The following is a 19,686-nucleotide window of genomic DNA, read 5'->3' on the forward strand; positions in this document are numbered from 1 at the left end:
GAGACGGAGCCGTGGTCCCTTCATCTGCTCCTGAGAACTGGACCCCAGGAGACTGCAGGCTTTGTGCTGTGCACCTGAGTCATAGATGTGCATCAGATAGCAAGACCCAAAACCTCAAGTTTCCAGATCTTTTTGTTTCAAAAACTAAATAAATAGAAAGGGGGGAAGTAAACAAATAGGTAAACTCAAAACTGTGCCTAAGCTCAGGGTTGGGGAGGCTGAGACAAGAGCATCTTCAGTTGGAGGCAGCCTGAACCACATGGTGAGATGATTCTTCTATTTGGAGTGGGGGATCAAAATCAGGAAGGTCTGTCTCCACAAGCGTCCTGCGTCCTGCACACCCACCCCCATTCCTGGTGCAACCAGGCCAATTCTAACTTGTTACCCTGGCCAGTCCTGAGACTTGAACCAGGGACCAAATCCAAACCCAAGAGCAAAGGGATATCTGCTGCCATTTTAAAAGCTTAGTCATGCAAGCATGTGACAAGTCTCCCATGCCAAAGCCATGCTGGACATAAGCAACCGACTCTATCAGTATGCACTTGCAATTGAGCATGCTCAGACTAAAGCAACGATCCAGCTAGAGTGGTCTGCCGACAAACTAAAGCAGGAGGAGGTTATTCAAGAGCAGAGACCTTGAGCCCTGGGAGCCTTGGAGAGTGAGAACCGAGGAATCAGCTAGCTTGCTTGTATCTCTTTAACACAAAGGTAAATGGTGGCAAAGAGCGGCTTCAGAGCACAGGGCGGGGCCTGGGAGACAGAGCGGGTGGTAACAACTGCTCACAAAGTTTGAAACATGAGTTCCATCTCCAGCACCAGGAAAAGGATTCTGCCCAGTGGTTCACACTTGTAAACCAGCTGAAGGCAGAGACAGAGGATCCCCAGGGCTCACAGGCTGCTCAGCTTAACAAAATAAGCGAGCCCCAGGCTAGCAAGAGACACTATCTTTTAAAAAAAAAAAATAGTAATGAGAGCCAAAGCTGATCTCTGGCCTCTACATGTGTGCAAACAGACGTAAACACACACACACACACACACACACATGTATGTGCAACATACACTTGTATACACCTGTACACAGACACACAGAGAAACAAACGAGCATAGAAAGGAAGCTCCACGCAGCACCAAGGCCAGTTCATAGACCTTCAGACCCAAGTTAGCTTCAGGACACTTAGGGAGGAGATTTTTACACCGTAAAGACTGAAGTGCTTCCTCACCATCATTTCCCTGTAATGTGTTTTCCTTGTTCTTTATGAAGCTAAGGTCATTGATCCTAAGTGTCCCGTGAACACAGGCATGCTCTAAAGTCATGGAAGGAGGGGGAGAGAAAGTCATGCCCATCCCAAACCCGCATGGCTTCATGTAATGAAGAAAAACATAAAGAATCAAATATTTTCCATAGCAATAAAATAGAATTTTCCTGAGGATGTCTGGAAAATTGCCTCCAACGTGCCGATTGATAAGCTTTCATGGGAGACAGGGCGCATTTTGAGGTAATAAATCGCCAACTGACATGTTCTGTACAAAGCAGCAGTGTTTGATACCAAGCTGCACGGATGGGAGTACAAAGGCATCAATTATCCCAAAATAGACTGGGGCAGAGTCCAGCGAGCTATTAGTTCTGTAAGCTGCGTCCACAGGGGATGGAGAGAAAGGGGGATTTGGCAATCAGCTGGTTAATTTCATCACTGTAGACAACTGCACTGTATAATTTAGGTCGGAGACAAACCCTGACCTGGAGTTCCTCATTTGGAACATTCATCAAAATAATCAAATAATTGGGAATTCTCGATTTCACTGAGCCCTGGAACAGGGTTCCGGGAACACAGATCAAGTGCCCACTTTACTGTCATCAGCAACATGTGGCGTGACACTGCCTGAGCATCTGTAAGTCTTTCTGCCGTGTGCATCTTCCACCCAGGCTTTGTGGCCACCTCCCCTTATCCCATCCTTCTCTGCAAAGTGAGTGTTTTCTGCCCTGTAACGAAATGGCTCCATAAGCCGCAGGAGTCTTCGCCTCACATCTGAGCAAGCCTTGCACAAGCACTGTGCAAACACTGCACCAGCGCTGGACAGGCACTGTGGCAGGCACTGTGGCACACCCCATGGCACACCCTGAACGCACCTCAGCAGGGAACCTTCCTGTCTCACCACTACCAACTTCTCAGAAACCTTTGCTGTCTTTTAGGTCTTTAGCTTTTTCCTTTGTTCAGCAAATAAGGGGGAGGGAGGACAAATCTGCACCCTGTTGTTCTCTTTAAATTAGTGGGAACTTTCTGGGACGCCATGATGGCAGGTGTTGAGTGGATTTTAGAAGTTCATGTTACAGACCCAGTAAATTTTTGGGAGTTGGCTTTGTTTGGGTTTTGTTGTTGTTTTGTTTTGTTGTTTGTTTGGGGAAAATCTGTAAGATAGGTAGGGAGCTGAATTTTAAAGATGTACTTGGTACTGTTATGACCATGAGGGGAATTAAAAAAAAAATTAAAAGGCAAGCATGAAGGGACACATTTCTGGAGGGTTTTTAATGTTGAGGGCAAATATCACCAAGTGAGAAGTTGTACAAGTGTATACTGAAAGTGTGCTCATGTCCAAAAAAAAAAAAAAAGAAAAGAAAAAGAAATAAAGAAATAAAATAGAAAAAGAAAAGAAAAAAATGGGTTCAGTACCTGTTACTATGCCAGTGGGAGTGAAGCCTCTCTGTAAATGAGGCCACTCCAGCGTGAAGGGTGGTGTGTCTGTCATAGGCCTGCCCCGCCCCTCAGCAGCAAGCACAGTCTACACCATGGACAAGTAATAAATCTCTGCTGAATGAATGAATGAGGAGTTTTATTTCTGTCTAATTAAATAACTCCATATGGAGAAATACCCGGGGAGCAGAAAGGAGACAGGGTCTCGCCAATTACATCAGCCAAATCAACCGTGGCAATTAATTTGGGGCAGATGCTGGAGCCAAATCCTGCAATGCAAAGGCAAAGGCGCGCTCAGTCTCCGCAGCCAGCTAGGATCCGGGAAAAGGCCGGCGAGGACCAGCAGCACTTTCGGACTGTCACGATGGGGTTGTGCGTCGGTTTTGTGACTTTTTTGTACCTTCCTAAAACATCCCACTCTCCTACCTCTGACTTGGGAGGAAGTTTAGAGTCAGGTCATCTTGACTTGATGTCCCAGACTTACTTCTCGGCAACCACGTCTCCTGGAAGGCTCCTCTGCCGTTTAATTGCCAGCCACACCTTAGCACCATCATGCTGAAGTCTAGCATCGCCACTAGCACTACTAGCATCACCATAGACCTCCGAATTGTTAAATCCCGAGTTTAACCCTCTGCCCTCACCTTGGTGACCCCTACATTATTGCCCAAAGCTTCTTCCTTTGGACCCCAAACAATACTCGGGTCCCCTCGCCTTCATCCAGCTTTTTCTCCGCCCATACCCTGGTGAGTGGCAGGTACCCTCTCACTGCTGATAATGGACGGTTGCTCTCACACAGCCTGACATCAATCAAGTGTTCAGACAACTCGGAATTATTTGTCTAGAGAGCTGAAGCTCCCACAGCACATACCTAACTGCCCACATTAGGTCCTGTTAAACCCTAGAATCGCCACACTGAAAAATAACAGCTCATCTCTGTCTGCCAGCTTGATCTCTGCTTATAGCGTCACCCCAAATATAAGGGATCTTGTGAGACCCCATGGCCACTCTGACACGGTGCTCCAGATAGTCTCATCAACTGTTCAGCCAGTGGGCTTGCTTGAGACTATGTCCTGTCCATTTCATGCATATGGGTGGAAATTAATTAGGTCCATCTCTTGCCTCATTAGGATTCGCCACCTTATAAGAAAAGCAGACAGACCAGTCATGGACAGCATGCTCAGCAGTTTGAGTGCTTATCCTAGGCTATGGGAGTGAAGTGTGACCGAGAGATCCAAGAGGGGCTTGTGGCCAGGGGTTCCTGCAGGCTGGAGGGGAGGAGAGCGAAGCGTAGGAATAGATGAAGCCTGTAATGTTCCAGGCAGTCCTGGGAAGTTTGGATGCTAGCCCAGCAGCAGTGTGAATGAGCCTAGCAATGAAAGAGGAGGAGCTTTAAGAAATGGGCAGTACTTCACTAAAACACGGGGCATGCGCCGGTGGTGGTGGTGCACACCTTTAATCCCAGCACTCAGGAGGCAGAGGCAGGCAGATCTCTGTGAGTTTGAGGCCAGCCTGGTCTACAGAGTGAGTTCCAGGATGATCAGAGTTGTTACACAGAGAAATCCTGTCTCAAAAAACAAAAAACAAACAAAGATAAAATGTAGGTCATGTCTGATACCAAAAGACACCTATGTCTACGCAGGTCAATTGTCTTCATTCACTGGGAGAGACAGTACAAAGCCAGGCACTGCGCATGATCTCCACTACTTGCATTAGGAAGGGAGAAAATAAGAACCCACATTTCTATAAGAAGTACAAGCACAAATGAATTTGTGGTACATGTATAAAGAACCCAGGAGGATATATAATCAATGGAAAAAGTCATTAGGCCTTTAATCCCGGCACTCAGGAGGCAGAGGCTGACAGATCTCTGTGAGTTCCAGACCAGCTGAGTTTACATAGAGTTCCAGGCCAGCCAGGTTTACATAGCAAGACCCTGCCTCAAAGGAGAGGGGAGCAGAGAGAGTGAGAAAGCAATAGCGGCGTCTATAAATTAAAAGAACAAGGATCATTTGCTCATTTCTGCATTTTCTGGGTTTGAACAATGAATGAATTACTTTTTTTTAAATTGCCTGAGGGGAATACAGTAGTCACAACGTCTCACAAATCAAAGTCTGGGAGCTCAGATGAAGCAAAGAGGTCACCAGTGACAGGAGAGAGAGCCGCAGTCATGTGGGGAGGGTGGAGAAAGGTGAGTAGGCTGGAGTAGGAGGGATAGGACCCTCTTCCAATGTAGGATTGGAAGTGGAGGGAAGAAAGGGGATGGGTGCTGGGGCACCTCTGGGGAGTGTTGCTGAGAGGTTGGGGAGAGAAAATCTGGGAGAGAAATTGCTTCCCCAGGCACAGGTCTCCCACATGGCTCACAAGCTTCTCCTCCCAACAACACACAAGTTCTCCATTCTGTGTCTTACCCAACTGCCCTCCTCCCCTGACAATTTTCACCTTCAAAAGGCTAACCTTTTTCTTAGTTTGCTTACATTTCTGCTAATTTACTTTTCTTAGTTTAAACACACACACACACGATAATAAACCCTCCTCAAACTCAAGGACTATTAAACACCAATAAAAAAAATTGGATGAGAAAAAATGATAAAACAACTTACCATGGAACAGTGGAGAACACAGTAAGAATAACAGGGACTGTAGGACTGAGAAGGTAGGAGGAGGTGCACTCACCGTGGGAACCCCCTCCCCCACGCCCACAGCCACCCCATGCTCCCCTCAACCACAGCCCTCTTCTCTGCTCTGCCTGTGCATTTTTCTATTCCCTGGAAAATAACAACCCCAGACCTTTGCAAGAGTTAAAAGACAATCCTCTCACTGAGCTGCCTCCGAAGGCTGCAATTCCATAGACTGAATGTGGAATTTACATAGGCTCCTCACATTTGCATAACAGGCTTGCTGGTTCCAGGTTTCAATGGTATTTCCATGCCACACTGCAGAAGTTACAGGGTCAAAAGGTAAGAACCTTTAAATTTTTAGTAGCTGCTGTCAAGGGCTCTCCAAAAATATTCCAACAACTTACACAGTTATAGACAAGCTCTTATTAGATCTGCTGGTGCATGAGAGAGATAAAAGGAGCCAGACATGAAGTTAACAGCCACTGGCAAAAACAAAGCACACAGGATGGGTAAAGACACACAGTCATCCACTTCCTGTGTCCCAGCTCTCACCCCAAGGGTCGCCCATGTGTCCAGCGAAGATGCCCAATGCCCCAAATTGTTTTCTGGATAAGCAAGGAAAGAGCACAAGGAATGCGAAAATGAAAAAGATCAATCTGCTAAAGTGGCACTTCACTATGTTATGTGTGTGCAAAATACATGTCTGTCTGTAAGAGGGTCCCTAAAAAGAGGTGAATAAAGATGAGTAAAGATGCTATATACATATAATATATAAATAATATATATAATGTATATATTTATACGTTTTTGTAATTGTCAAACCTACAAGTTTTGGCTAGGGTGCTAACTAAATGCATTTCTGGTTGTGCTCTGGGGGCACTGAGGCCAACACTGCCCAAAGCAGACATTCCTGGTGGACCGCGAAGAAAAGCAAGCGGCAGGCTGGCTTGAACGTGTCGACCTTACTTACATTTTCCCAGCAATACGATTGACAGTGTATTGATATGTGCACATCCTTGGTGACAGAAAAAGCAGCCTAGAGTGACCCTGAACATCAGTAACAGCATGGACCTGTGACATGGGGGAGGAGGGCGGTGGGGGAGGGAGCCACACTGGGGAGCAGCAACACTTAACTCTGAACTTCCAAAAGCTTTTCTATAAAGTCTAATGTCATGGATATTTTGTAGTACTACATCTTGCTCTGTTACTGTTCTGTAAAGTGCTATTGGAGGAATTGTCAAGGGTCTCCTTAACCCTAAAGAGAGAAGTTCCAAGGATGGAAGTTTCCAAGATGCTCCTTATCCTAAGAAGAGAAGGTCTAAGGAGAGAGGAGGCTTGAGTTTCCAAACCTTCCCAGCAGTGTCCTTAGTCTGGTGAATAGAAGGTGCTTCAGGCTGCCCTCGGTTCTGTCGCTCAGGTCTCAATGGACCTGAAACACCACAACTTCAGAGGATCTGATTTCACCCAGCACCCCCAGAGCAAAAGTTTTACCAGGTATCTGCAAGCACACATGGAAAAGTGCGGCGTCTCTAGAACCCATGGAGGAAACACACTTTATTGGATTGTGTTTATTTTAGATGACAGGATACCTTCCCTCTGAAAAAGAACAATATGAATACAGCAAGGATCGTTTCTCTCCAAATATCCACTCAGAAATGTTTTTTGGATGTAGGCTCACCCCAACCTGACAGGCCCACCCAGACCTCAGCTTCTCCACTCCCTCTGGGACGACAGTTGTTCCCAACCCCTCAAAGCAGCCTTGGTCACTAAGTCAGAATGACAAGCCAACCTATCTGTCAGGTCACAAATCTAAATAATCCAAACTGACTATTTCATCTTCTTCACCCCGCCACCCCCCCAATCTCACCAAACCTGAATTCAATTATTACAAAATCTGAACTGGAGGGTGGAGAGATGACTTGATGTTTAAGTGCACTTGCTGCCCTTCCAGAGGCCCTGGACTTGATTCCTAGAACCTACAAGGCGACTCACAACCATTCAGGGCATCTCTTGCTCTCTTCTGGCCTCTGTGGGCACCAAGCATGTACATGGTGCATAGATTGTACATGCAGTAAAAGGCAGCCATGCATATAAAATGAATTAACAGATTAATTTTTAAAATTACTTTAAAATCTGATCTGGCCAAGCAGGCCAGCACTCTGTTTCAGAGACAGAGGAAGGAGGATTGCCTCAAGTTCAAGGCCAGTCTAATCTGCATAGGTAACTGTAGGCTAGCCCAGGCTACATAGTATGAAGACAGAAGAAGAAGGAGAAGGAGGAGAAGGAGAAGGAGAAAGAAGAAGAAGAAGAAGAAGAAGAAGAAGAAGAAGAAGAGGAGGAGGAGGAGGAGGAGGAGGAGGAGGAGGAGGAGGAGGAAGAAGAAGAAGAAGAAGACAACAGCTATGAGCTATCTAGGGGGGTAAAGTGAGAACCCACAGTCCTAGCTGCCTGTGAGGCCGATACTTTTGACCTCGGGAAGTGTTCAAAAGACAAAACCATGCAACATTTAGCTCTAAAAGTTTCTGTTTCCAGAAACAGGGTGTTATGGGTAGCCCAGGATGCCCTCAAACTTGAAGCAATCCTCCAGCCTCACCTTCCTGAGTGCCATCATATTTCACCCACTTAAGACGTGCACGTGTTAAGTGAGGTCTGCTACCCTGTGACCAGTGATATGGCACTGAAGACGTCACGGCCACACTTCTCCAGTGACAGGGGCAATGTGGTCTTGCGCTCAAACATGCACAAAGAGCCTCAGGACATCTGTGAGTCACACCCTCACTAACATACAGAATAAAATGATGCTCTCAAACAAGCACAGATCAGAACTATGGTTCCTAGAGTCTAGAAAGCACTGTGAGGGGGGAACAGACAGAAGATGGGTGTTGGACACAAGGGCCCAGATGGATGGGAGGATTGTACACTAACACTCTGGAGAACAGGAAGCTGGTGGGGAGGCCTATGGAATGAGGGACTGTGGTGAAGGACCTGCTAACCATTCTGATTGAGCACTGCCAAATGTGTGTGTGTGTGTGTGTGTGTGTGTGTGTGTGTGTGAGTGTGTGTGTACTGAACTCCAAAGAATACCAATTTAAAATGATCATACTTATAGACCCAAAGCTCATAAAACATCTTTGCCTAATGAAGTGTAACTCTCACCCCTCATCAGAGATGCTTCTCTTTGAAACAGAGACCTGAAAACCACAACTGGTCAAACAAAGGACAACTGACTGTGGGGTGCCCAGCCCTGATAGATACATCTACAGCATGACTCCTGCACCCAAGCTGCGGGGATCCCTGCGGAAGAAGGGCAGAGAGATTGCAGAGCAAGAGAACCAGTGCGTCTCCTGTCAGACTGCATGTGGCAAAGAGGCTGCACCCAGGACACCACAACAGTATGGCGGCCTACACGGGACTTGAACAATAACAACACGAGCAGACATGCTAATACAGCATGGAGAAATCCATATCATGGTTCCCTGCCCCAGACAAAGGCAGTGGCTACTGCTGGGTTCCTCAACTGGTTATCACTATCAAGTGATCAGCTCGGAAATCCTGTGCATACAGTCACAAAATGGATTCAGGAGGCTGTATTTATGTATTTGTGCAGTAAAGGAGCCATGCTTTTGAGAAGGGATGTGGGACGGAGCATGGGAAGAGTTTCAAGATCACCTCAAGGAAATATGTTTAATAGATTACACTGATTTCAAATGGTGGAATATTGTCCCCCTGGGAAAGGGAGGGGCTAAAGTAAGGAAAGGGGAGGGGGAAATAATGTAACTTTATTGTAATTAAAATTGATAATAAATCCTTTACAAAACAACTGACATCATTTGAGGTGTCTTACAGCTAAGACACAATGCTCCATTCATTACCTAGGAAACATGCCCAGAAGGGAGAGACAAGCATGGGAGCATGTTCATGTCAGCACCCTCATCTGCAGGAAATGCTTCCTCCTGGTTCACTCAGCAGACTCCCCCTGCACCACCCAGTGACTGCTCCCCTGAAATGAATGCTCTATTCGGTCCTGGAAAACAGGACATCTACGCCTACTCTTCTGAGTGAGGAAGACTTCACAGTGCACCTTGGGAAAGTCTGGGGAAGTCAATCAATAAGACTGCTGTGTTTGTTTTGGCTTATTTTTTTTCAAGTCAGGGTTTCTCTGTGTAGCCCTGGATATCCTGGAACTCGCTCTATAGACCAGGCTGGCCTCAAACTCACAGAGATCCCTTTGCTGCTGCCTCCAAGTGCTGGCACTAAAGGTGTGTTCCTCCATTCACCCAGCACCAAGGCCACTGTTAACAGGCTTTGGGGTCACTCCAAACAAGAGGACCTCGCAGCTCTTCATATTTAACCTACGTTACTTCTAACTGTGGCCAGAGAGGCAAATGGCAAGATGACATCTTCAATCATCCTGAAGACTAGATGGAGCTAGTGCCATAATGCTTCATCCCAGAGACATGTTCAGCTTGTTTTCAGAATATAAAGAATTCACACAGAAATTAAAAAAAAGCAATAGCCCAGGAAAACATGGACAAAAAACTGAATAAACACATCATCATGTAGAATGTGTTGGTGCTAAGAGGCTGCATAGAAAGGTATTCACTATTGTAAGTTATTAGGAAAATAATATGACATCATCCCCCAGCCACTAAATACATCAATGGTAAACAAGACAGAGAAAACCCGGTGCTGGTGGGGAACTCACATGCATTACTAGCTGGAATGTAGGCAAAACAACTAGTTTGCACCATGATTTGGCAGGGTTTTTTGCTCAGTTAAATATTCATTTATCATAAGACAATGTAACTCGATGTCTAGCTATCCAGCCTCAAGAAGTGAAGACTGGGTATCCACTGAATGCTCATTGAATCATAATTCATAATAAGCAAAAGCCAAAACATTTTTACAACCAGAACATACAAACAAATGTACATGAGACACCTGTGATCTGGACCACAGCTCTCCAGTGATGGATAAATTCATGCAGAAGGATGGGTAAGCCTTAAAAATATGTTAGTAAGGGACTGCATAGATGAATCAATGGTTAAGAGCACTGGCTGCTCTTCCAAAAAACTCAGATTTGTTACCCAGAACCCATGTGGCAGTTTACAACCATCTGTAACTCCAGCCTTGGGGAACTTCATACCCTCTCCTGGTCTCCACAGGCACCAGGCACACACTTGGTGTGCAGATATACACGCCCACAAAACACCCATACACATAAAAATAAACCTCAAAAAAAAAATACTTTGCTAAGAAAAAGAAGTCAGACCCCAAAGACCACATATATCTATTCTATTTATGCAAAATTTAAGGATAGGGCAGTAAAGACAGAGTTTAGGCCGGTGTGTAAGGTGCAAGGGCGCTTCCTAAAGTAGAGAAATATGTTCATGGGCTATGCTGACAGTCACACGGGGAAGGGCGTATACTGGAAATCACCCAGTTGTTTAAAAAGAAAACCACTTGGGTTTGCTGTAACTGTTTGCTTCAGTAGGATGCATGCTAAGTATGCACTCCACCAGCAAAATCACTCTTTCCTCCCAAGTGATACACTTTCAAGAGACCAAGAATGTGTCTGTACCAACAATAGACGGGACCTCGGGAAACTGAAAAGCTTCCTATGACAAAGGACACCACCATCAAAGTGGCAGGCTCCACAAGTTCGTCTCTAAGAAAAGTGAAGCAAAGCAAAGAGGCAGGGGGTTGACTTTATTCACTCCTGTGTGTGTGTGTGTGTGTGTGTGTGATTTGAATGAGATGCCCCCATAACTCTCCAGCATTTAGATATCTGTTGGTTGCTTAAGAAGGATTGGTAGGTATGGCCTTGTTCGAGGAGGTGGGTAAGGAGCAAAAGCCCTGACTACATGAAGTCCTGAGTGGATGTGTGTTACGTTGTTGACATGGGTATGGCCATGTTAGGGACATCAATGCCTCATCCCACAGGAGTGGTAAAGCAATACCAGAGTGAGGCTCCAAAGGAACAACAAAACGTCCCTCCAAATGTCAATGAATGACCAGTGTGTGAAAAGCCTAGCAATCTCAGGACTACTCAGTCAGCAGAGACCACCTAGGGAGACTAGCTAGCCCCTCCCCTTGGCTTACCTAATAAACAGGCTGAGGTTGCAGGTTGCAGGTGGAAGTAGGTGACCCGGCAGAGCAGATGGCATTGCAGAGCCTCAATGTCACCGCACATGTGCCTGTGTGTCTGTCCCTTCTTCATCCCCTTGCCACCTGTCTTAGAGTTCCTCTCGCTGGGAAGAGACACCAGGACCATGGCGAGTCTTAAGAAAGGAGCACATTTCAGTAAGGTGGCGGCTTACAGTGTCTGACGTTTAGTCCATCATCATGGTGGGGAGGATACTGACATGCAGGCAGACAGGGGCTGGCTACATCTTGATGTGCAGACAACAGAAAGTGGATTGTCTCACTGGATACAGCTTTAACAAAGGAGACCTCAAAGCCTAACCCCACAGTGACATACTTCCGACTCCAACAAAGCCACACCTAAGTGTCACTGCCTTTGGGGGCTATTTCTCTCAGACCATCACAGCAGCTCTAGTCAGGGTCCCGTGCTGACTGGCCAGTGAGCCTCCGAGCCACTGTCTCTGCCTCCCTGGTGCTGGGATTGCACGTGCTCAGTAACACAGTTGACCTTTTTGTTTGGGTTCTGGGTACTGAACTCAAGTCCTCATGTTTGCGAGGACAGCCCAACCCTTTACTATTGAGCCATCTCTCTTGCCTGGGCTTTTAAACTGCAATGTTTGAACTTCCCATGGGTACCAGCTCCACTTTACATATTAAACACAGAGTTTAGCATTCTTCCCGGCCATTGAATAAGCCTCACCAGCTCTAAGCAAGCCTTGCTGCTCAGGATGCCGTGTTCCTAAGAATACACCATAGTGAATTCCTTCAGAGCATGCCCGGATGGCACCACAGACTCTGTCAGCAAGCAGTTTGGTATTCTTGTAGCTAATGAGCCCTTATCAGCAAGCCCGTTTCTTCATACACATCTCCATCAGGACAGTCCCTTGGGATAACACAGGTCAAAGCACCTCCAAAAGGCAGTCCACATGGAAATGTGACAACTTTAAATCCGGTGGCCTTTTTATTCTGATGTGTGATGCGCCTAAGATGATAGAGGGGCTAAAGACGCCAGGGCCTGCAGCAGGGCCTGAAGGCCTGGGAGCCATCACAGAGGATTTCATCACATTCAGTGCTCCATGGATCTTACCACACGTTATTGTGTTTTAATACCTGGAAATGTGTGCGTGCACATGCAGGGTAGAATGCCGCCCCATGAGAACCTCTGATTAGCCAGGAGCCACTGGTCAGGCCAGATGTCAGAGGCAGGGGACTCACCCTAAGTGGATTCTTCTGTTCAACAACCTTCGAGTCCTTCCTACTAAAAAAAAAAAAAAAAAAAAAAAAAAAAAAAAAAAAAAAAAAAAATGGTGCCCAGGACTGGAAAGCTGGCTCAGTGTTGAAGAGCACTCGCTGCTCTTACAGAAGCCACGATTCAGGTCCTAGCACATATACAGACGTTCATAACCATCTGTAACCCCACTTCCGTGGATTAGGAATCCCTCTCCTGATTGGCAGGGGCACAGGACAAGTACCTGATACACATATACGCAAGCGGGGAAACATTCACATTCATTTTTAAAAAAGATAAAGGAGGTGCCCAGCTCTACCGTCTCCTCTCTGCTCTCATCTGATGCCTTCAAAGAGCATCTTGACTCCAGGGTTCGCACAGCCCAAAGCAGAGGATCAAAAAGAAGGTTGCCCTGCATCAGCAAAGGCCTGTGTGCCTGCTGGCCTATGCCTCCTTCCTGACAAGCCGCTCCTCCAAAGATGAGTCCCTGGCTGCTTCCCAGTTTCTCCGTTTCTCAGCCCTTGTTCTGGCTGACCAGCCCCACCAACTGTGGTGGAATACTGACAGGGAGTAGTAGTGGGCGAGGCGGGGTGGGGGGGGGCCTGAATGAGAGTGGACCCCAGAGGCTCACACATTGGAATGCTCAGTCCCCAGTTAGTGAGACTGTTGGGAAGGACTGGGAGGCGTGGCCTTGCGGGAGGAGGTGTCACTGGAGGTGGACTTTGAGGTTTCAGAAGCCCCTGCCACTCCCAACTAGCAGTGCATTCCTCCACTCTCCACCCTCCATGCTGGCCTGCCTGCCACCACACTCCCCACCATGATGGCCATGGACTCTGCAGCCATGAGCCCCAGGAGACGTTTTCTTTTACCTTGGTCATGGTGTCTCTTCACCGCAATAGAAACCTAAGACAACAGGGAAAATCAAGTCAGAGTTCTGGCCGCTCTGAAGATGAGCGAGCAGGGACCTCCATCTTATGGGTGGGCCTCTTGGTTGCCACCACAGTGAGAGGAAGGGACTATGGAGATTAATTTGCTCAACCACACAGGTAGAAAAACAGATTTTTTTTTTTTTTTTTACGATGTGGGTGCTGGTAATAAAGCCCAATGACCAGCTATTAGGTAGTCTGTTCTAACAATAGAAAGGTGGAACTGGGCCTACAGACAGCTCATGTTGATAGAAAAACACAGAATCAAAAAGCTACCATGGGCTATCTCGTGGGTCATCAGGCATCAGCAACTTCATCTTCCAGTTAAGACACAGTACCTTGATATAGTGAGATACTGATATTACGAACAAAGCATAACCTTCATCAACTGCCCATGACACCTGTGTCACCAAAGACAAGAGAGCATCCCCAATAGTCTCTCATTGTGTAGCCACTGAAGGAATTAGAAAACAAAATGCACCATTCCTCCAGGTTCTGCCCGGGTCTTAAGATTCTCCTAATAGTGACTTGTTATTTACTATGATGGGCCATGGGATTGGAATTCTGTAGGGCAGTCATGTGTCAGAGGATCTATTCCAGGTCTCTAACCCAGGATGTGCCTGCTGCCCCAGAAACCCTGAAGCAGATCGCCACATTGGTGTCCCCCGGGTGCCAACCAGGAAAGTGAACGAAAGAGGTGACACCAACCCTGACTCTATTTCTCACTAAAAGCTTTTTCGAAAATGCTGTTAAGGGGCCAGCAAGTAAAATGGTATTGACTAAATTCGAACCCCTGGCTCCACATGCTGGTTGAGAAGAGTCAACCCTGCTAGCGGTTCTCTGATGTCCACACGCACCCCATGGCACCTGTGTGTCCACAGGCATGCGCTCACACACAAAATGGGTAAAAGGCAACTTTAGAATACCTATTAGTAAAAGTGCTTTTTGTGAGTTGGAACTCGGGATAATCCACCGTCCCCTCATATTACCTCTACGAACTCCTGGTGTTCCCCAACTTCCCAACGGTATTGACACCTGCGCTCTGTATGAAGCTGTTCAGTGTAGCATGTGAAAATGTACCTGTCACTTTGGATTTTAACAGCCCCATCCCCAACCCTCAGAGGCTACGCTTGTGCTTCTAGCCTGCATACATTACAAACAAAACCACATACTCAAACTACCTCCCAGGAGCTCCCATTATAAAGCAGAATCAGTGACCACTTCTGGCAAATGTCTTGCACCTATGAATTCTGAAGTGCAAAATTGTTGCTGCAGCACAGGCATGCCTGTTTGATGGTTGGTTTGATGGCAGTTGTGGTACAAGCTGGTTGCATTATCACTGGCTTCAGACCCTGCATCCCTGAATGTAGGACAGTGGACGGAAAGGACTCAAAATGCAAAGTCCCCGTGATGTAGTGAGGAGGTATTCATCAAACTCAAAACTCACGTGGGGGCTCACCCAAAGTGCAACTGGCTGAAAAACACAGGGGACAGGCCACACTTTACAGAGTGCACTCTGACACCAAAGTAGGCACTGAGGAACCGCAGAACACTGTCCAGGAGAAAGACTATAGGAGGTATACAGTGTATTTGAAATGGGTTAACTTCGACAAAAACAGTTACTTGCAAAGCATAGAAACCTATTTGAGAATGATATTTAGTACCTATTGACAAAGTTGGGGGGCTTTTTTTAGAGGGAAAGGGGCTTTGGATTTGGGGCATTTTGAGAATGGATGCTGCTATGCAGCTCAGATTAGCCTCAAACTGGAGATAATCCCACCCCAGTCTTCCAGTGATAAGCTTACCAGAATTAAGTCACATACTCAGCCTGACAGTGATATTTTTTGTTGAGTAAAATAAACCACCCCTAAAGGTAGAGAGGTAACTCAGTAGCATGCTGACTTAGGATGTACAAAGTCCCAACATCCAATCCGCAGCACAGCGCCTAAGAGCATGATAGCATACACCTATCTAACCTACAACTCAACATCCGGGAGGTGGAAGCTGAAGAATCTGAAGTTCAAGGTCATTTTTGTCCACACAATGAGTCTAAAAGCAGCCGGGGGTACATGAAACCCTGTCATCTTTCCCCTCCCACTCTTTCTCTCTCTCCAGATAGATAGATATATCGTAATAGTCATGTATCCTGGAGCAAGCATGAAGCCAATCCTAAAAATATCTCCTTCACATCGTCTCTAAAACTAGCTGGAGGCCAGAGATTTTTTCAACAAGCACATACTTTTCTTCACCTTCAGCAAAGGGTATGTTCATATTCCTCTGAGAGCCACTTGGATAAGTCAGGGGGGAATATATCCCCTGCTCTGAGCTACATCTTCACCTGAGGTACCCTGGGAAGAGTGTCTGCCCTGCCATGGCCCTTACCGCTTACTGACCCTGTCACCTGATGCAATGGGCCACGACAGCATTGGGAGAAAATTCTTTTCTTTTCCTAGCGACCTTCTTTCTCCTGAGTGAGGAGAAAAATGAAATTAGTCTGCTTTGAATGTTAACTTTCAAATGCATGGTGTGTTGACCTCACTGTTCCAGAGAGCCAGTGTGAAGATGAATACCTATCTGAAAATTCTTAGCCATCTATTGCCTTGCATATCCTGGTAGATACAGATTTGTTCTGCAGCCCTGCCGTCCAAGAACTCACTGCTCCTGTTTCAGCTTCCCCGTGCTGTCATTACGGGCGTGTATCACACCCGTTTAGCAGCATTTATGTACGCAGATTAAACATCTCAAATCCAAAACTTAAAAACTAAATCAAAGTTTTTGAATGTTATTATGAAGCTGAAATTGAGTAGCTCTGCATCCTGGACCGAAGTAAAAATGCAGACACACTAAAAATATGGCTTATAATTAGTTTTATAGAGTGCCTATGAAGCCAAAAGTATTTCACATTTAACCTTACATTGTTGTGTATATTCAATTCCCAAAGAAATCTCAACAAGTTGAGCTTGTTTGTCAACTTGACACAAGCTAACTTTACCTAAGAAGAGAACCTCAGCTGAGAAAATGCCTCCATCAAGGCGGCTTTTAGGCAAGTTTGCAGAGAATTTTCTTTAATGATTGACAGAGGGGTAGGTGCCACTTGTGGGCAGATGGTCTTGACTTACATAAGAAAGCAGGCTAAGCAAGCCACGAGGGGTAAGCCAGGAAGCAGCGCTCCTCCACGGCCTCTGCTTCAGCTCCTGCCTCCAGGTGCCTGCCATGAGCTCCTGCCCTGACTTCCATTAGGGATAGAGAAGTGAACTGAAATACACGCCCCCACCCCACGCAAGTTACTTCTCTTCCTTTCTTTCTTTCTTCCTCCCCCTCCCTTTCTTTCTTTCTTCCTTCCTCCCTTTATTTTTTTCTTATTTTTAATCACAGCAATAGAAACCTAACTGAAACAAATCCCAAACACTAGCCATTTTGAAACAAAAAGCAAAGTGAACCAAGGTGGAAGTTTCCTACCTTGAGGTAAGTAAAATGTACCACATATGAATTCTACAAATAGCCACATAGTTGAAAATTAATTTCAACTATGGGTTTCCTGCAGCTCATAGTCCCAAGGGCCACAGTGGGGAAGTGAAGGCAGCAAGAGCTTGAGGCACTTGGTCCCATCACATCCACACACAGGGAACAGAGTCAGCTCACTTTCTTTTTGCAGCACTCCAGCCCACAGAATAGTGTCACCCACAGTGGGTCTTCCCACCTCACTTAACCCAACCCACACACCCCCATGAACAAGCCAGTCAATATACCCCCACAGGCATGCCCAGACATCCCATTACAGGTGGCACTAGATCCTATCAGGCTGGCAATTAAAATCCACCATCACACGATTCTTACTCCAAATCCAAACACGGGTCTTTCCAGTTTCAGTCTAGGGTTGTTGGCTGCATGGGCTTACTGGTGACATGCTCAGAGAGCCGTCCTAGGGGCCCTCAGTCACAGAACAAGGGCCACACCAGGAATTGTCATAGCTCTTACTGTTAATGTCACTTTAAAATATGACTGCTTTGCAGTATTGGTAGCTGCACCCCATTCTTTTTATTGATTTTATTGAGCTCCACATTTTTCTCAGCTCCTCTCCCTGTCTCTCCCCTCCCCTTCAACCCTTTCCCTTGGTCCCCATGCTCCCAGTTTACTCAGGAGATCTTGTCTTTTTCTACTTCCCATATAGATTAGATACATGTATGTCTTTCTTAGGGTCCTCTTGTTGTCTAGGTTCTCTGGGATTGTGAATTGTAGGCTGGCTTTCTTTGCTTTATGTCTAAAAGCCACTTATGAGTGAGTCCATGTGATAATTGTCTTTCTGTGTCTGGGTTACCTCGCTCAATATGATGCTTTCTAGATCCAACCATTTGCCTACAAATTTTAAGATGTCATTTTTTTCTTCTGTGTAGTACTCCATTGTGTAAATGGACCACATTTTCCTTATCCTACACCCCACATTTTCTGATAGAGTTTATCCTTTCTTTAAAATTAAAACTCTTAAGTCTGGGCAGTGGTGGCTCACACCTTTTATCCCTTCACTCAGGGGGCAGAGGCAGGTGCATCCCTGTGAGTTCCAAGGACTACGTAGTGAGATACTGTCTAAAAAAATATACTAATTTAAAACTCTTTCTGCCTCCCCCTTCTTCTTCCGTCCTCCCTCCCTCTTCCCTCCCTCGCTTTCTGAGACTGTCTCATGTAATGGAAGCTGATCTTGAACTCCCGACTCTCCTGCTTCCTCTTGAATTCTGAGATAACAGGTACACACTATCATGAACGACTTAACAACTTTCCATCTAGAAATTCTGCATCCCTTCAAGCAGAGCTAGAAACAAGATGGACAACTGGAGTTCGGCCTTGAGGGGAGCACTGCTCCCCTGCACTCTGGTGGGCCTGCCCACAGGGCACTCCCTTCTGATAGAGTTTCTGTACTGCCATCTCCTGGGCCCAGTCTCCATGGCTCTTGCCTCCAACAGTGATACACATACACACCTTTTTCTAGTCCCAACTCTGAAATGGCAGGAGCGCAAATTATATTTCGGTTTTGTGTTCAGTCATCACCTACCTCCTTCGCATTACAAAGCACACAGCCTACCCCTTCCTAGACGACGGTCTCCTTGTGGGCTCACAGGTCAGTTCCTGGCCACTCCACACTTCCCCAGCACCAGGTTCCCCCTGCAGAGTCCAGCCCACTATGCCTGGTTTCTTACTTTGTTGCCTCTTTTCTCAGGAGCTTGACTCATCAGCAGGACCCCCAAGTCTAGTTCATCAGTTTCAACTGTCAGTAACTGAACCTCAACTGTCAAGGTCTTTCCCATGGTGCACTTGGGCCCCAAGCCAATCAGAGAGAGCTATATGAAGTTAGTGTCCCTGCGTGTTCTGATGTGGTCAAAGGACAGGTTTTCTGGTTGGAGCACAGGAAGGGGGGCAGGCTATCTAATTAATGAGCCAATTCAAATCTGGTAACGACAGAATCTGAAGTTTCTGACTAATAATGACCAAATCCTGGAAAATTTAGGTATGGGTTTTTAAGGGGCTGTGGGGGGTTGGAAGTCATATTGTATAGCCAACAGATGGCAGAACACATTTTTAATAAAGAGGTTTGGTTGTACACTGGAGAGCTCTGCTGAAAGGTGCTGGGGGAATCTTCTGGTGTCTGCACTGCGTGTTTAGGCTGGCCTCAGGTGACAGCATCCATCCTTAACAATTTACGCACATTCCTGGTCGTCTCCACCTCACAAGTGGCTGAGAGTCTGAACAATCACCCGACTGACTCTCTTGTTATTGTTGGGTAACCCTTCCTGAGTGTCTGTAACAAAGCTGCACATGAAATAAAAGTTTGTATTGTCATGGTGGCTCTTTTGAGGTTCTCGGTATCTCATTTGAGGGAGCCTTTGTTCCCTCAAGGTAAAAAAACAAAACCCAGAAACCCACATATTACAGACTGTATTACTCAGTTGTCACAATACCAGCAGTGAGAGTCTCTGCTGCGTGGGAGATAATGTTTACAGGGATCACTTCCCTCTAAAATGGGGTGCTTAATTACTGTTTTAGGGGGCAGTTAATGAGGGGAACGTGTAGAAGATTAAACACATTTG

At 46.3% G+C, this 19,686-nt stretch overlaps 1 long non-coding RNA gene across 1 annotated transcript in view; it reads right to left on the reverse strand.

Moving 5' to 3' along the window:
- Positions 1–18,845, reverse strand: part of LOC125397523 (uncharacterized) — a 56,049-nt gene extending 37,204 nt beyond the window's left edge. The window contains exon 1 of the long non-coding RNA XR_007231079.3: positions 18,799–18,845. This is a non-coding gene — a long non-coding RNA (uncharacterized LOC125397523). The remainder of the gene's footprint in view (positions 1–18,798) is intronic.
- Positions 18,846–19,686: the final 841 nt, after the last annotated feature.

The sequence above is a fragment of the Myodes glareolus genome, chromosome 20 (assembly GCF_982192425.1).
Source record: "Myodes glareolus chromosome 20, mMyoGla1.1, whole genome shotgun sequence".
Classification (NCBI taxonomy): Eukaryota; Metazoa; Chordata; class Mammalia; order Rodentia; family Cricetidae; genus Myodes; species Myodes glareolus.